Below are 17,567 nucleotides of genomic sequence, written 5' to 3'. Positions count from 1 at the left end.
ATAAGATGCCAAATATTCTTAAGAGCAGAAATCTCACTTTGGGAAATATATTTGACAGTAATAAAAGCATTAGAATATTGGTATATATGCACAAGGATTTTTATGTGTCAAAGGAAAATTGAAATCAACTTGACTATTACACACAGGAAGACAATGAAACATACTATATAGTATTTTCATTCTATGCAATATACACCAGCCAGTAAAAAGAATGTTTTCTATAAATCTGGAAGTCTATTTTTAAAAAGCAAAGTGTGCAATAACATGTACAGTAATATTTTCTTATTTAAAAACCTGCTTATGTTTGATATCTTTTTACGGACATGAAGACAGGTGGAAAATGTCAGGCACTCTGCTATTCATGTGGCTGAATTCAGGAAAGTGAAAGTAGAAAGATATGAGAAAATCATTCACTTTTCCTTTACATCCTTAGATTGTTGTATCTGGTACCAATAAGACATTATTTTGGAAATTTTTTTTTTTAAGTTAAAGGAAAAACTATTACATATAATTACTTTCAATATAGCACAGAGATGACCTTATATGAATTTAGATAATATTTTTTTCAATGTTAAAAACTCATCATTAACTCAGGTAAGAAAAGATGATGATCTAAACTAACATAATACCAGAAATAAAAGAAACCAATTCAAAGGATACCTTGCATGCTAGGTAATCCTTTAATGTGGGTAATGAGAAAGGAAAAAAAAACAGCAATGATCTCAAAGTTACTAGGTTATGGAGTATGTAGGGATTATAGTAATTAAAATAGAGAGCAAGGGATAGAGAGCATGTCTGGAAGGGGTATATATGAGAAGAGAAATTTAACTTGAACATATTAAGGTGTTAGGAAATAAACTGACACCATCAGCATGCAAGGGATGGTTAAAGCTGTAGAAATAAATGGGATTATCCAGGAAGAGCACAAGGATGATGCAGAAAGGAAAGACCAAAATTTAAACAGGTAGAACATCAAACATTACAGTGATAGGTAACTAAAGACCATTCCACTAGAAATCCCTTATGTGTTAATATTTCCAAAGAAAAAGATAAGGCTAAGGAGGTAATAAAGAAGGTGGTATCCAATGTATATAAATTCTACAAGAGAATGGACTTGGAAAATCATGGAAGCAGAGAATATGTTTTTAAAGGTTGGGATGTGGGGAGAGAGAGTATCAACATTGTTAAATGCTGAGATGTCCAAAGAAAGCAGACAGAAAATTTTGCCATTGGCCCAAGCAGTAAATGCACAGGGAGTCCACATGGGGCTTGATAGCTTAGCACTCCTTCCAGCCTTCTCCCTGAGAGCCTTGTCAACAGAGTGATATTAGCAAGCTTTTGCATTTTTGCCAATCTTATGTGTGAGAAAAATGGCATATCATTGTAGTTTTAATTTGGATTATTCTCAGTATGAATGAAGTTTAATATTTCTCCATGTATTGAAGGTCCTCACACTTTTTTAAAAGTTGTCTCTTCATGTATTTTTGCCCATTTTCCTATAGGATTTTTGTCCTTTTTCTCTCAATTTTTGAAGGTTATGTTTTAGGGATTTTAGACTTTTGACTTTGCTTATGGTACTATTTTTGACACAAAAAATAAATTTTTATATAGTCAAATTTTTTTCTTTAATTCATCTGGATTTGAAATCATATTTAGGAAATCTTTCCTTAAACCCAGATTTCAGCAGCATTCACTTGTTTTCTTCTAGGGCTTATATGGATTCACTTTTTTTTTTTTAATAAATTTATTTATTTTTGGCTGTGATGGGTCTTTGTTGCTGCATGCGGGCTTTCTCTAGTTGCGGTGAGCAGGGGCTACTCTTCCTTGCAGTGCACAGTCTTCTCGTTGCGGTGGCTTCTCTTGCTGTGGAGCACAGGCTCTAGGCGCGTGGGCTTCAGTAGTTGTGGCATGTGAGCTCAGTAGTTGTGGCTCACTGGCTCTAGAGTGCAGACTCAGTAGTTGTGGTGCACGGGCTTAGTTGCTCTGCGGCACGTGGGATCTTCCAGGACCAGGGCTCGAACCCATGTCCCCTGCATTGGCAGGCAGATAAAGAAACCACTGCGCCACCAGGGAAGTCCCTGGATTCACTTTTTACTTTGAAATACAATCCATTTTAATTTTATTTTTGTTTATTGGTATAAGAAAAGGATATAATTTTATCTTTTTCCAAATAATTATCCTGTTGTCTCAACATCATTTATTAAATAGTCAATCCTTTCTCCAATAATTTGACACTTTTTTCATATACTAAAATTACACATATAGTTGGGACTATTTCTAGATGTTTCAGTCTGTTCCACTGATCTGTCTACCTATCCATGCACCAGACCCACACCATTTTAACTACAGAGGCTTTTGTGGGGTGTTTTAAAATATGGTAGAGCTACTCCGCCTCATAGCTTTTCCTTCTCAGTGTTATCCTACTTATTCTTGCATGTTATTTTCAGTATGAACTTTGCTATGAACTTGTCTAACTCCACAAAAGGACACTTGTGGGTATGTTTATTACCTTATATGACAAAGGGACTTTGCAGATGCAACTAAGTTAAGGACCTTGAGATGGGAAGATTATTTTGCATTATTTTGCATCCTGGTGAATCCAATGTATTCACAATGTCCTTTAGAGTCAGAATTTGAAAAAAGCAAGGGAACAGATTCTCCCCTGGAGTCTCCAGAAGGAACATAATCCTGCCAATAACTTAATCTGAGCCCAGTGAAACCTATTTAGATTTCTGACTTCCAGAATTGTAAGATAATAAATTTGTGGGGTTTTTTAAGCCACTAAGTTTGTGGTAATTTGTTTGCAGAAACCATAGGAAACTAATCTAGAATTAAATGAGAAAATAGATGAAAAATGTTAGTATAACGCTTGAGACATGGAAGTATTCAATAAATATTGTTAACATGAAGATGAATATTTTTGTTCTGATAATAATTTTCAGAAATTTTGACTGTTAGGTTAAATTCATGAAACTGCCAATACTTGATCTTTTTTTACCTATATAAATGATCATTTCATGCAGTCCAACATAATGTTTCTAAGTCCATGGCTGATTCACAGGAATTAAGAAGCAAAACAAAACACAATTTAAAGAGGGTGCCAATCTCCTCAAAGTTTATCTTACTATTCCCTCGTCAACCCCAACCGCCTCATGAGATTGTTATAAAGGATTAAAAGAGGTAATGTACATAAATTAGTAACAAGAGGATTAATAGTGAGCCTGAATACATGTTAGCCATTATTATGCTCTTTAATGTAAGTTTAATGTAAGGCACTTCATTTGTTTTATTCACTGCTGTAACTTCTACTTGAACAATATTGCAATTTCATATAACTTACTTACTAAAAAATTCAAACCAAAAAATAATTTCTATGCAGTTTCTTGTAGTGCCTTACCAATATGCCTTTTTGTTAGCACTGTCATGCTTTTAAAAACTTTTTGTTGAATTAAAAACTATCACTTGGGTTTCATTGTGTCAAGAATTCTGTTTCTCTTTCATATGATTTTTCTCCTATATCATATACATTATTTGTATTTTTCATAGGGGTTTAAGAAAAATTGTGTTCACAGATGCACAGATACAAGTAACAATGTCTTTTAGCAAAGGCGTCTTCTTTCTGCCTCCTTCCTGGTTAAATGAAATATACTAACCCACATCTGCTTTGTTCATGACAAGCAGCATGGAACCAAACTGGAAATTTAAAGGTACCGGAAGTATGGCAAGAGTGTTACTGCCCACCAAAGACGCGAGCACTCCCCCACCTTTTCCTGCCCCCTTGTTATTAGGTAAAGCCAGGTGACTAGTTATGGCCCATGGTCTATGGGAGGAAATGGTACATGTCTCTTCTAGACCAAAGCATTTACAAGTCCAAGTGGGACCCTTCAACTCTCAAACCTTGTCCAAGAGGTACGAGTCTCAGACAGCACAGCCACAAAACACAGAGCCTTCTTGAGCTCACATTCCTTTGTGACTTTGAAGAGCAGAACCCCACACGCTCATGCTAGACTAGAAGCCTAAGGGAGAAATAAATTTCATGTGCGGTAAGTCACTGAGATTTTGAAGTTATTTGTTACTACAACTCAGCCTCTCTTACCCTGACCAATAAAAAGAAAAAATATATATTTAATAATTTAATGATCCTGATCACAGATTGATTAGCAATTAGTTGTCTTCACCCTTACAAAAACAATTTCCAGAATAACTTTAAAGAAACTGGTTTGGTGAGAAGATTAGGGACATAATAAAATAACAGGAAACAAAAAAACAAAAGCATTGGGTATGATAAACGAAATAGTAGCCATCAAAAATAAAGTTAGACAAAAATTAAGATTTATGCCACTGGTTCATAACACACACAGAAAGAAAAGCAATATTGTAGGTTTCATAGTGCCAGAGAACAGACACCCTTGTTCAACATTAATGGATATTGTATGTTATTAAGCACTATTATTGCCTGTATTAGAATTCCAGACAGATGTTCACCAGCTGACAATATAACTCTTTGAGAATTTCAAATAGAGAGAGACCATGTGAGATACTAGACTGTGAAAATGACCTGTATCAGTGCTTCTCAAACTTTAATGTGAATAAGAATCACATAGGGATTTGGTGGAAAACACAGATTCTTGAGCTCCACCTCCAGCTATTCGTATACTCTATGTCTAAGAAACTCCCCCCTGCTGGCAGTTTTAGCAAACATCCCAGGTGGCTCTGATGCAAGTGGTCTATGTGCCTTCCTTTGGGGGAAAAGGTACGTGTCCATTATTAGGAGCCTGGTAGTAACCGGCTCCAACATAAATGCAAAACACTCTCCCCACGCATACTCCAATGCTTGCCTTCCCCTTTAAATTTGTCTCATCAGAGTTAATTTTATTGTACTACAAAATTCTTTTCTCCCTTTATACAATATATATATGTATGTTTTCTTACACTTATACTGATATTTACATAATTCTTCCAGGAGCTTGAATGTATATTTGGTTGCAATAATCAAAAATATTTTTCTAACAAGTATGTATTTCTATAAGGATGTGTTATTTTAATTTTTAGTATCAGTGATGTCATATTTTAAACTCGTATTACCTTTTCAGTTAGAACAATCTATGAGGATTGTTGTAAGGATTAAATGAGGTATAATATGTACAGTAATTAGAAGGGTGCTTAGAATACGGTAAGCTTCAATACTATTAGCTATTCTTCACTAGACCGTAAGTCTCATGAGACTGGAGACTTCCTGTGTTTTATTCATTGCTGTAATTTTTGCTCCAACACATAGAGGACACTTGAGAAATATTTGTTGGATGGATGGATGGAGGGATGAGCAGGACTATGAAAACTGTTGTTATCACTATCACCTACTCAGGTTTACACCACTCAAAAGCTCGACAGTTAAAACTTTACACCTGTTGATATTTTTAGATGGTTTTTACCATCTTTCTTGCCTTCTTTGCCCTCCTTACCCTCACCCTCACATTTTCACCACCCCCAGCCAAAACATATAGTCCTTCTGGTTTGTAATTCTGAAAGGATGGTATTTCAGAGTTGCCTCCATCTAGAGTTCCCTAAGTGGCAAGACTATTGCTTGAACCCGACGGATGGCTCAGCAGTGCAGGATCTGGGAAGCGAGGCTGAGAATTAGTGTGACCAGCTGGGCAGCCTCAGGTTTGTCGGGAATATGTCAGGTCATCTGATCATTACATTCCAGCCATCATGTGGAAGTTAACAGTCTCTGGTAGTAACCGGGTGATTTTTAAACTTGAAGTTGGGACACACAAGATACTCAAGCCATGAGTGAACAGACACCTGGCAGAGTGATCGGCTGCCACAACCCAATCTGACAACAGCATGTGGCAGCACGTATCCCTGTGCTTACGAGAGGACAATAAAGTTGTGAGGGAGAGAAAACATTTGCTTAAGTCTTTTCCAATCTGCTAAAGATGCCAGGCAGTTGGATTAAAAACAGATTTTGGTGAAAAAAATATAAACCCTTCAAAAATGCTATCAAAGCCATGCTATCAAACACTGCAACACATTGTCCTGACTAAGAAATTTTGACTTGCAACACAAGTTACAACACATCTGCTAGTGATTATTACGATGATTTTATTCCCTAATTTTGAATAATGGTTGTGTTCCTACCTGTTAAACCACACAGACATACATTGTTCATGACATTAATGTTACATTTGTTTCTCATTATACACGTTTCTCATTAACAACTAATTAGTCTTGATTTTTCTCCTTAAATTATGTAGTATTAAAAGAAATAGACCTTAAAAAATGTCAACAGCAGTCAAAGTTAAGTCAATATTAAAGAAACAAACAGTGCTGGCCTATAGTTAACCTTGCAAGCAAGAGTAAAAACTGACCAAATTGCATGTTTAAATTAACCAAAAAAAAAGAGTGTGAAAAAAAATTACACGTTGCACATTACATATTCTTTTGTGGAGGGGGAAAAAAAAGACTAGGTATGCTGCATTTTAGGTGAAACTGGCTTATATTAGATTTGAACCACCAAAGTTTATCCCTCTTTCTTCTCACAGTTGGAGATCTGGATAATGTATATTTCTTGAACAAAAAAAAGAAAAAGAAAAGAAGTTGCTTTCAGGAAACTACGCTACATTGAAAAAAATTTTTTAAATACTTAAAATATTATTGTTAAAATCTAAAATATCAACCGCCAAACTAAAACAACCTAATGGAGACAATTCTAAACAACATGCCAGTATGAAAAAATTGGAGAAAAAAATTATTTTCTTTTTTTCTTTGTTATAAATTCTAAAATGTTACATGTCACCTGTTAGAAATAAAGATTGTAAGATTCATTCCATCCTTAACTCCAATACCTGACTGCACTGAAGTTTAAAATAGCAGGGGATCCCAATAATGCCATGTCTAGTCCACTAATAATTTTAAATAAGTTTTAAAATTGTCCTAATTATTTGACTAGAAGCAGAATAGTTCTAATTGCTTACCCAGCCAGCAGCACCACATCATGGGAAGAGACGCCTATAGTTGTACGGCTTCCTGCAGTGTGAGAAGGGAAAAGTTCAGCACAGCCCCAGATTTACCCTACGCGTCAAGAGTTCACGGTGAAACAGTCCTGACATTGACATCGCCAAGACCCAACAGCTGAAACCACCTTAACAGGGTATTAACACCGCAACGTGCTTCATAAACTGTTACCAGCTGGAAGGGGGGGCGGTGAGCGGAGGTGACGCCTGGGAGAAAGAAACTGGAGAAAAGAAAGAATGTCATTTCACAGCTGAAAGGGGCAGGGGAGACAATCGAAAATTAATATAAACGTAGTGGGGCTTTGTGTAAAATTGCTTTATTTGAGCACAGAGGATGACAGAGCAAAGTTGAAGTCATATAGCTCCTCAAACCACTGGAGCTGTTTTACATTTCCTCTTGCACAGAAACTCAGTTAGGAGTTGGAAAAAGTTAAAGCGGTGCTCTTCTTTTTTTCTGATGTCTCAAAAAATTTTGAAACTTCTTTAACAGTATTCTCCCAAATGGTTTATGAAAGTGAAGAAAAAGGAGGAGGAAGAGTGGGAGAGAGGAGAGATGACAAGGGGGGAAGGGGGAGGGGAGGGGGGCACTCAAAGTCTGAAGCAGCTGAACTAAAACAGACAAAGCAGTCTTCATTCTAATCATGACCGAAATCAGTATTTGTCACACTATAACGTTCATGCCAATCACCTGTAGATCTTGCCAAAATGCAACTTCTGATTCAGTATGTCAGGAATGAGGCCTGAGAGTCCATACTTCTAAAAAGATCCTCGTGGATGCTGATGGTGCTGGTCCGCGGACCACACTGAGTAGCAATGACCTAGATTCCCCTGCATATCAACAGAAGTTCCTACCAGATGGATTCATTCAAACAAAAGTTGTAACTGGTCTGTGCTGCTCTCAGATGTTTAAAGTAGACTTAACATTGGGCTTAACTTTGTGACATCTCAGTTATTTCTCTTTTGTGTAATATTGGTCATATTCTCCATGTTTCCTAACTGCATTCCACAGGAACAATTTGATAATTGTTATTTGGTTATTGGTTCCCTTATGCCCTGTATATCCTGCATATTGGTTATCTAATTATTGATGAAACATTCAAACCTATCTCCTCCTAATGTAGAAGGAAGAAAACAGTTTCAGGCTGGCTGCAACAAGCCAGCACTGGCCACACCTAAGAAAAGCTGGGTGCAAGGTGAGATGAGGTCTCCAGGACTGGGAAGAACAGTGTATCCCTATGTGGCAAATATCAGGTTCTAAAGAAAGTGAAGTTTTAATGAAAGGGAGGAGTTAACCTGTACCTAGCTCTCAGAGGTACTGGTTTCGTCCTATGCTTGCTTGCATGATAGAAAAAAACTATGTAATAGTGGGCCTTGAGAAACGTAAGCCCTGTTCTCATGTCCTTGTGTAATTCCAAAGATTCAGAACTGTAAGGAAGAAACTCAATTAAAGGCAGTAGGAAATAGTTGGATGAAATTGGGTAGTAACAGTGAAAAATTGAGGAACTGTGGGAAATGGAAAGAAACAAAGGCTAATTCCATATGAATCCAAATATCCAGTCTTTTCACTGGGAATAAATATCAATCCAAGTAAGTGTTTGATTGGAAGTTGTAAAAACTAGCCGCTGGTCCTCTAAATGGGTTTCTCAACTAGTTACTTTGGTGTCATGTAATCACAAAAATGATGAGAAAGGTAAATTGGGGGAAATAAACTATTGCTATTTTCATCTTCTTTACTGTTATCTAAGGTTAATGAAAGATGCTAAGAAAGAAAGCTGGTAAGAAAAGGACAAGACTACATAAAAAAGTAAATTCATAAGAGTAAATAAAATAAGGAAAAGGAAGCACTCACGTACCATGAATGCAGTAGAGAGGCCCTTGTGATGGACTTGCTCTGCTAGGGAGCCAAAGAGGAAGAACAGAGAAAGAATCTCAGGCAAAGGAAGGGAGGAAGAAGAGATTCATGTGTCAGAGCTGAGATGAAATATAATAAAACCATTAGAATAAAGGAAATGATCATAAAACAATATTAACATTCTAAAATATTAAAAAGTGAAATCAGAAGTCCAAAATCCTAAGTATTTCATCCAAAATAAAATCTGCTTATTAAGGCAAGGACTACAACAGCAGAGGGAAAAAATAAAATCTTCCTCCTTTTGAAAAATCTTCATCACATAATTTAGGCAATAAAATTCTGTGAATTTTAACCAAGCTAGATATCTTTGAGTCAAATGGCATTCACAAAAGGTGCTGAGCTACCTTCTATTAAACTCACTGAGGCTTTAGAGTCAAAAGAACATCTCCCCAACACCATATCATTCTGAAGATATACTGTTTTCATAAATGTGGTTAGCAATAGTCACAGGACACTGTCTTATGTCTGCTTTTCTTTTTATTAAAACCACAATTTAAAATACCATCACACACTGACAACCCAAAGTCTAGGTCTAAAGCTCTACCTAGTTTTGAGTGAATGAGTATATTTTCAAACCAAAACTAATTTAAAATATTAACTCTAAACAGATACCTATTGTGAATTACTTCATTTTTCCACAAGTGATATAATGTTCTCCAAGAGGTAATGCAGTAGAATAAAAAATAATATTTAGGATAAAAGCATTCTTTTTTTAAGCCCTCTCGCCTTAAAGTGTATGCCTTCTTATTACTTCTTAATCCACTTTTTCAGTGAAAAACAAATGCGTGGGGTGCCGCGGGGGAGCGTGGAGTTAAGAGTCATTTAACTTTAGTCTCATGGTGCCATCTAGTGGTGATAAGTGGTAAGACTAGCTAATCTATTCCAATTTACTTCTACAAATAGAAATTGCTACATTGAAAACGAAAGGTTATTTCAGTGAGTATCTCCCATTTCTCTGGAAGCACACAAAGAACTTAGCACTTTGTGTGTTCTTTAGGAGACTTAATTTTATACTGCCTTTAGCTCCCGATTACTGGCTTGGCTCTCTTGCCTGCATGAGACAAAAAAACAAGATCAAGGCTGTATTTGCTCTACTCAGGTTCTTTACTCATACTTATGTTATGAATGTACAACGTGGATGATTAAAACAAGTATTCAATAAGTGAACAAACTTTTTAAAAACACACACAAGCACAAAACCTGCCGGAAAATAAACAAAATTAAAAAAAAAAAAATGTTATCTCCCTAACATGATAGGTATATGTGGATCTCTCATCTAAACTCAAGCAGAGGAAAAGAGTATCAAATTAGCCTTTTTAAACCCTAACAAGCTGCTTCTGTGACTCTCACATCTTACATTTTATGTTTTTCCGCAAAGACTTTTGAACAAAATATCAGTTTTAAACAAAGATGGACTCTGACCCTGCACTCACATGACCCTACCTCACTGGTCCACCCCCATCTCAGCCCTGATTCCAATAAAACTTTATGAACCAAAACAGGCAGGCAATCCTTAAGGCATAGGTGGCTGATTTGACTTTTTTTAAACATTGCATTAAAACATTATTTCTCTTGATTTCTGAATTGTTAGATGTCATCTTATATCTTGCATCTGAAATGAGTGCCTCACTCTCCTCACCCTAGTCCTGGCCCCTCTGACTTATAACCTTCTTCTCAGGGTGCTTCCTACCAATAGGTAGGCGAAAGGCTCAAGGAAACATGGGCCAGGACGGTCAAATCATGGTGCCCCATCTTTCTGGCGAGAGAGGTTTGTTGGCGAGCATTTGCCACAGGATGTAAGGAAGACCAGAGTCCTTCCATAGAACTGGACTGGCAGAAAGGAGTTCTCTCACTCTGCTGAGGCTGCTGAGCTAAGTCTGGGAGGCAGGACTGGGGCTCAGCAGGCATCTTCTCCATCATTTGAAAGGGCTTGTGTGCAGAACAAAGCCAATCAGAGGCCAGCAGAGATAAAAGCAGGATAGAGAGAGACCGTGAGCACAGTGGTACTGAGACCGCTTCTAGGATCTGAGGTCCTGGTTCCTCTAGCAGTTCCTTCAGGCACGTGAGCTATTCCTGCTACAAAAACCATCACATTTCCTTTCTGCTCAAGGTAATTTGAACTGGATTTTTTCACATGTGTCCAAAAGAATCTTGAGCAATTTCAGGATCTCATCATTAAAGGTTTTTGAGGTCAATTATTATTTTTTCCTGAATTATTTTGGCTGGTCTGAGCCTTAGAACCTTCGATTCCAGGATGGCAAATCCTCCCACATAGAAAGCTAAGCATTGTCTTATGACAAATAGAATGTTTAATAACACAACATATTTCTTGTGGTCCAAGTCAACAACTGTTCCTTAACATGTCTGATTTTAGGAGAGGCTGTGGAATAAGAAAATGACTGCATGCCATCTAGAATTCTTCCCCCAAATGTCCAGGAAGCTTAATAAAGCTAATAGCAGAGAAATTCTACTTTGAGTGAACCCTACTGAGAAAATCTGTCTTCATAAAATGTCAGACACTTCACTCTACTTTCTCCAGGGAACCTGGAACTCAGAATTAATGAGGTTACAGAAACTCTTCCTCTAAAGGTTCCTGGCCATATTTGGGATCTCTGAGTAGCTGATTCCTTGGGCCTAAACAGATGACAGAGCACTCAGCCTTGTCTTCATCACACAAGATGAAGCCCCATATATTTTTTTTTACTTACTATAAAATAATATTGCTTGTAATGACTCTTAATCATCTTAAGTAGCTAGAGATTTGTAAACTTTTAATTTAAGATGCTTAAACTTTGTCTGAAGCTGAAGAGAGGGTATGGTCTTGTGTTTCCACCCACAGATGCCGGCAGAACAGGGTCCAGAGGGTTTACTCTGTGCTCAGCGCTAAGCTAAGCCCTAGGGAGCCTCGTAAGACACAGGTCGCCCTTTGGTGGTTCAAAGTGTGAAGCCAATTTAAGGCAGAGGCTCGAAGCATGGGACTCAGTCTAGAGAAATTATAAGTGAAAAAGGAGGGCTGCTGTGTATAGGATGTACCCTGCTGAGATGGTGCTGTAATCTGTCCTTTAATTTCTAACCAATCTGTGCATCCTGGCACCTTGCTAATTGCCCCACCTCGTGGTGGGGGTCGGTGGGGGGGAGGTCCCTTTAGCAATCTGTCTGGGAAGAAGCAGGATACACTAGAGGACATCCTAGCAAATGCCAGACCCAGGGTCTAAAGTTTCTGCTCTCCACAGTACAACCAAAGCAAGACGGGTAGAGCCATGGAGCTTTCTGTCCAAGTGAGAACCACTCAGGATTCCAGTTGGGAATGAGATAGCAAAGAGTAGCAAATAACTTTGATCACAAAATGAATTGATTTCTGATAATTAAATGAAGCTCATAAGTAAGTCATGTGTGGTAGACAGAATAATACCCTCTCACACACATCCCAATTCCCAGAACCTGTAAATAAGGCAAGTTACATGGCAAAGGGGCATTAAAGTTGCAGGTGGAAGTAAGTTTGTTAATCAGCTGACCTTAAAATAGGGACAGTCTCCTGAATTATCCAGGTGAGTCAATGTAATCACGAGTCCTTTAGAACAGCGCTGGTAAAAAAAGGATCCTATAGTTAAACAGTCAAGGGAGAAAAAAGGAAATAAGTTAGGCAAGAATAGGTAAAGTCATTAAAAACTTATATCTAGGGGCTTCCCTGGTGGCTCAGTGGTTGAGAGTCCGCCTGCCAATGCAGGGGACATGGGTTCGTGCCCCGGTCTGGGAGGATCCCATGTGCCGCAGAGCAGCTGGGCCCGTGAGCCATGGCCGCTGAGCCTGTGCATCCAGAGCCTGTGAAAAAACTTACATCTAGAAAATCCCAACAATCATGACATTTATTTATAAAAAGAAATTAGAAAAGCATATGTATTTTCTACTTTGTGGAAACTTCACAGGCATGCACCAGTTTTAGAAAGGTTTTATCCTGTGTTAATAAAAGAGTTTAGATTTGCATTGGCTATGGTCTTGCCATACATTAGCCAATTTTTATGGTTAGGAAAAGTTGACAAATTTATAAACCAGGGTCTTGTTTATACTGCTTATAGAGAAGGATAAGCATGTATTCGATGAAGTACAAAATATATATATGCTGAATCTGAGTAGTAGAAATCTAAAGTACATGAACTTAACTTATAGAACTGTATGCATATTTTTCTATACTTACAGCAACTAATGTCTTCAGTCGGCTTATAGATTTAGGGCAAACACAGACACCATTACACTACATCATATTTAGCCTCTTGTACCACATTTTGTGGGTGGAGCTTCGTCTGTCGACTGGGTCACAGTAGTATAATGTAGCATATCCTCTACCTATCATGAAGAGACCACAGTAATGCACTGAAGCCTCTGAAATAATTCAGAGCAGTGCTTCCTCCTCCTTCTCCCAGCCCAGCCCAGGCTTGTTGCATTATCACAAAAGCAATATTCCTGTACTTATCTCAGGCCCTGACTTCAGAGAAGTACAATATGGCCTAGAGGAACTAAAAGATTAAAATCATTAAAGATGGGACTTGAGGAAAAAAGGCTTTAGCAGCCTAGGGAAACACTTACAAAACTAAACACATACCTATTCTACAGCCAGAAGTTCTACCCTAAAGTATGTACCCAAGAGAAATGAAAACATTTGGCCACATAAAGACTTGTAGTGGCTCTACTCACAATGGTCAAAAACTTGAAACAGGCATCCATCAACAGATGAATGGATAAAGAAATTACAGTCACTACATTTAAGGTAATACCACTTGACAATAAAAAGGAATGAACTATCATAATCATAATGATACAGCTGAATTTTAAAAAGCTGCTCAGTGAATATCTTACAAACAGTGTGGATATGAATGATTCCATTTATATGAAGTTCTAGAACAGCAAAACTAATCTGCCCTGAAAAAAATCACAACAGTAGGATGGGATTAGGGATTGACTGGGAAGGGGTGCAAGGACACACTTTCTGGGTGACAGGAAGTGGTTTGGGTTACACAGGAGTATTCATTTGCCAAGACTGTACACTTAAGACTTGAGAATTTCACTGTATACAAATCTTACCTCAAAAAAAACACAGATACTGCATTCTAATGTTCATTGTGTTGAAGTGCTTAGGGAGAAAGACTACTGATTGGTATCTGCAACTTATTTCTGAAATATGTCATAAAGTATAGGATGGATTGATGGATAGAAAGATAGAATAGATATGTGATAACACAAACAGCAAAAATTAAGCTTCAAAACAATCTCAGTTTTAAAAAGCAACAATTAGGGGCTTTCCTGGTGGTGTGGTGGTTAATAATCCACCTGCCAATGCAGGGGACACCGTTTGATCCACGGTTTGATGTGTATCCAGTAGGATCCCACAGGCCGCGGAGCAACTAAGTCCGCGTGCCACAGCTACTGAGCCTGTGCTCTAGAGCCCATGGGCCACAACTACTGAACCTGCTCGCCCTAGAGCCCGCACGCCACAACTACTGAGCCCATGCACCACAACTACTGAAGCCCGCGTGCTCTAGGGCCTGTGCTCCGCAACAAGAGATGCCACCACAATGAGAAGCCCACGTGCCACAACTAGAGAAAGCCCACGCGCAGCAACGAAGACCCAACGCAGCCATAAATACATAAATAAATTAATTAATAATAAATAAAAAGCAACAATTTAAGGATATCAAACATTCACAATTAAGTAGCTAATTAAAGGACCAATTTTTAGTTCGAATTTCAATATTCACCAATCCTATTTGCTCTTGTGCTGCTGCCCAATGGTCCTGTGGCAGGTCTATAATCATAGCCCACATCTTGTGTGGACACCAACAGCACTCAGGGGAGATTTATATGACATTTTATTCGCTCTGAGTCAGTCTCCCAAGACTTAAGAACAGCCCTAGGTAAAGAAGGGTGAAAATTCACTCAGCTAATACAGAATAAGAATTTATCCAACTAGAAAGAAACATTTTCAAACTCTGAAGTTCTATGAAGTTAGGATAGCCCAACTCCCTGGGCCCCTTCGAACTAATTCTTAAAACAGAGGTCTGGCTCATAAAGAATTATGAAAGTGATCTTGTCTCCTCAGTAGGGGTTCGGATTTCCCTCACAAATGCTAACAGTCCTGAGCCATGGGGAGGACAATTTTAAGTTTTCCTTCAGCAGACACATTTCAACATTTGAAATGCTTTTTTTGTTCTCAACACATGATATAAAGTTTACCTATTTACAGGATCTTCATCACTTTTATTCTTTCTTTCTTTTCACACAAATAAGGACTCCAAACTTTCTTGACTTTGCCTTTGTTTTATTTTGTTCCAGAATTTAGACAAAAACTACTGTGTCATACACAGTCCAAACACCCCAACTGGCACAATGAGTAAAGTAATTTGTGAGTGGTCAGAATTTGTCCTTGTGTGTGCCCTTGCCCTGAAATACTTCCACTCCTCCAACATAGCGCAGTATGGAAATTGCTGGGTTCCTCTCTTTCCTAAGCCCGATCCCTTAATAATGTCTGATAAACCATCACAATTCTCAGAAGTCCTTTTTTTTTTTTTTTTTTTCCCCCCCGCTATGCGGGCCTCTCACTGTTGTGGCCTCTCCCATTGCGGAGCACAGGCTCCGGACGCGCAGGCTCAGCGGCCATGGCTCACGGGCCCAGCCGCTCCGCGGCATGTGGGATCTTCCCAGACCGGGGCACGAACCCGTGTCCCCTACATCGGCAGGCGGACTCTCAACCACTGTGCCACCAGGAAAGCCCTCAGAAGTCCTGTTGAAGTAAATTTAAATTAGGAAATTTAAACACTTTCTTAGCAAAGGGAACCCAACTCTCCAATACAGACAACAATTCAAAATTAGTCCAAAACTAAGGATTTGTCTTTATAACTCCTAAGATAAAACCCAGATGAAGATCAGAAATAGCATTCTTTCTTTGCTATATGCTATTTTGGAGAATTATTTATTATGGCCTTGAAGGATTTATCTCGAGGGAATATAAAACTGAAAGTTAAAACAAAATTGAGTGACAGATGTAACTTTGACAGCCAGCCCTCCCTGTTGTTCTTTCACAGAGATGGCTAAAATTGAAGAAATGTCCCTGAATTCAACTAATTGTTCTCTTTCTATGAAACAGCCTGCTCAACAGACATGTCATATTTCCCAGAGCCTTCTTTTAAGTTTAGATTTATTCAAAATAATCTTTAGCCTTTGATATTCAAGAAAATGACACTGATACTGAATGTTCCACATAAATTATTACAGGGTCAGAGAACTTAGCTTCATACTAACCTTCCTTATCCTTGAGTCAGAAAATGTTCCAAATGTAAAAGCTTTCTCACTTTTAATCCATGAATTTAAGAAACTGTGGGGACCTAACTGTAAATTAGTTGGAGCCGGCGAGCCACAACTAAGGAGCCCGCCTGCCACAACCAAGACCTAGTGCAACCAAATAAATAAATATTTTTTAAAAAAAACAGAAGCTAAAAGGAACAAAATTTTAAAACTCACCTATTACCCTTTCAAATGATTAGCTCAAAGTTATTAACATAATAAAAATGTAGATGTACTTTCTGATGAAAAATCTAGATGTTAAAAAAAATAATCTAGCCACAAAGATCAGAAACATTTATCAGAGGGACTTATGTTTATGATAAATATTTAAGTGTGTAAGACAGAAACACTGAGAACAATAAATACTTTATAGCTGGCACTTTGTCAAACCTGTAAGTGGCTCTGCCTTAGAATTTTACATCATCACTGAATTTACAGTCACTTGATAAGTGGAACAGGACAAGAATTACTTCTTTCTAAATCTAAACCAGGTAATAAATCTAACATCAGGATTCTTCTTATTGTCTATTATCATCTAATGACAATGCCTTTTACCTTCATTGTCTTGGCAGAAATATGCTGTATAAAATTATAATGTCATATCACTCAGAGTGATTTAACATTATCCAGCCCATACCATTTTAATCAATCAAAATTGTCGCTTTTTAGTGTAATGATTTTGTGGTGAATTCCCTGTGTTTAATATGATATATGGTCCTATCCACCCGTTGATTTACTATTCTATTCTCTTCCAAAGTTGAACAGCCCAGAAGGCTGTTCTTGCTTTTGGACATTTCTGGAATTAGTAAACAAGAATAATTTGTGCTAATAAAAATGTTAATTTCCATCGCACAATGAAAGCTGAAAAAATATCTTAAGTGACAGTAGCTACAGCTACTTTTAAGTGGAATTAAAAGATGCTTTTGTGAATTAAAGCCACAGAAGACCCAGAGCTTCTTCCTCTGTATCCACATATGATCAAGCATCTGTAATGCTATAACCAGGTACTTAAGTACACAGTTTTTTCTTCAATACTATCAAGAAAAACTGGGAACATACAAAGTATTCCCCATTATTAAATTCAGACATACATCATACAAATTTCTTTGTTCTTTAAAAAAATTAGCAAAATAGTTTAAAGTGATTCCTTAAACATTTATAAATCTTTTCTACTAGAGATAAGCTAATAAAAATCAACCTCAGTTCCATTTGTCAACTATATTTTGCATTTAGAATTGGCTACAATGCAGTAATAACCAACCACAAAGTCTCAGTGGCCAAACACAATACTTTTTGGTTCATTC

This window comes from Neophocaena asiaeorientalis, unplaced genomic scaffold, assembly GCF_003031525.2.
Source record: "Neophocaena asiaeorientalis asiaeorientalis breed wild unplaced genomic scaffold, Neophocaena_asiaeorientalis_V1.1 scaffold184, whole genome shotgun sequence".
Classification (NCBI taxonomy): Eukaryota; Metazoa; Chordata; class Mammalia; order Artiodactyla; family Phocoenidae; genus Neophocaena; species Neophocaena asiaeorientalis.
The sequence above is the reverse complement of the archived record's forward strand: the minus strand, read 5'-3'. Positions refer to the sequence as shown.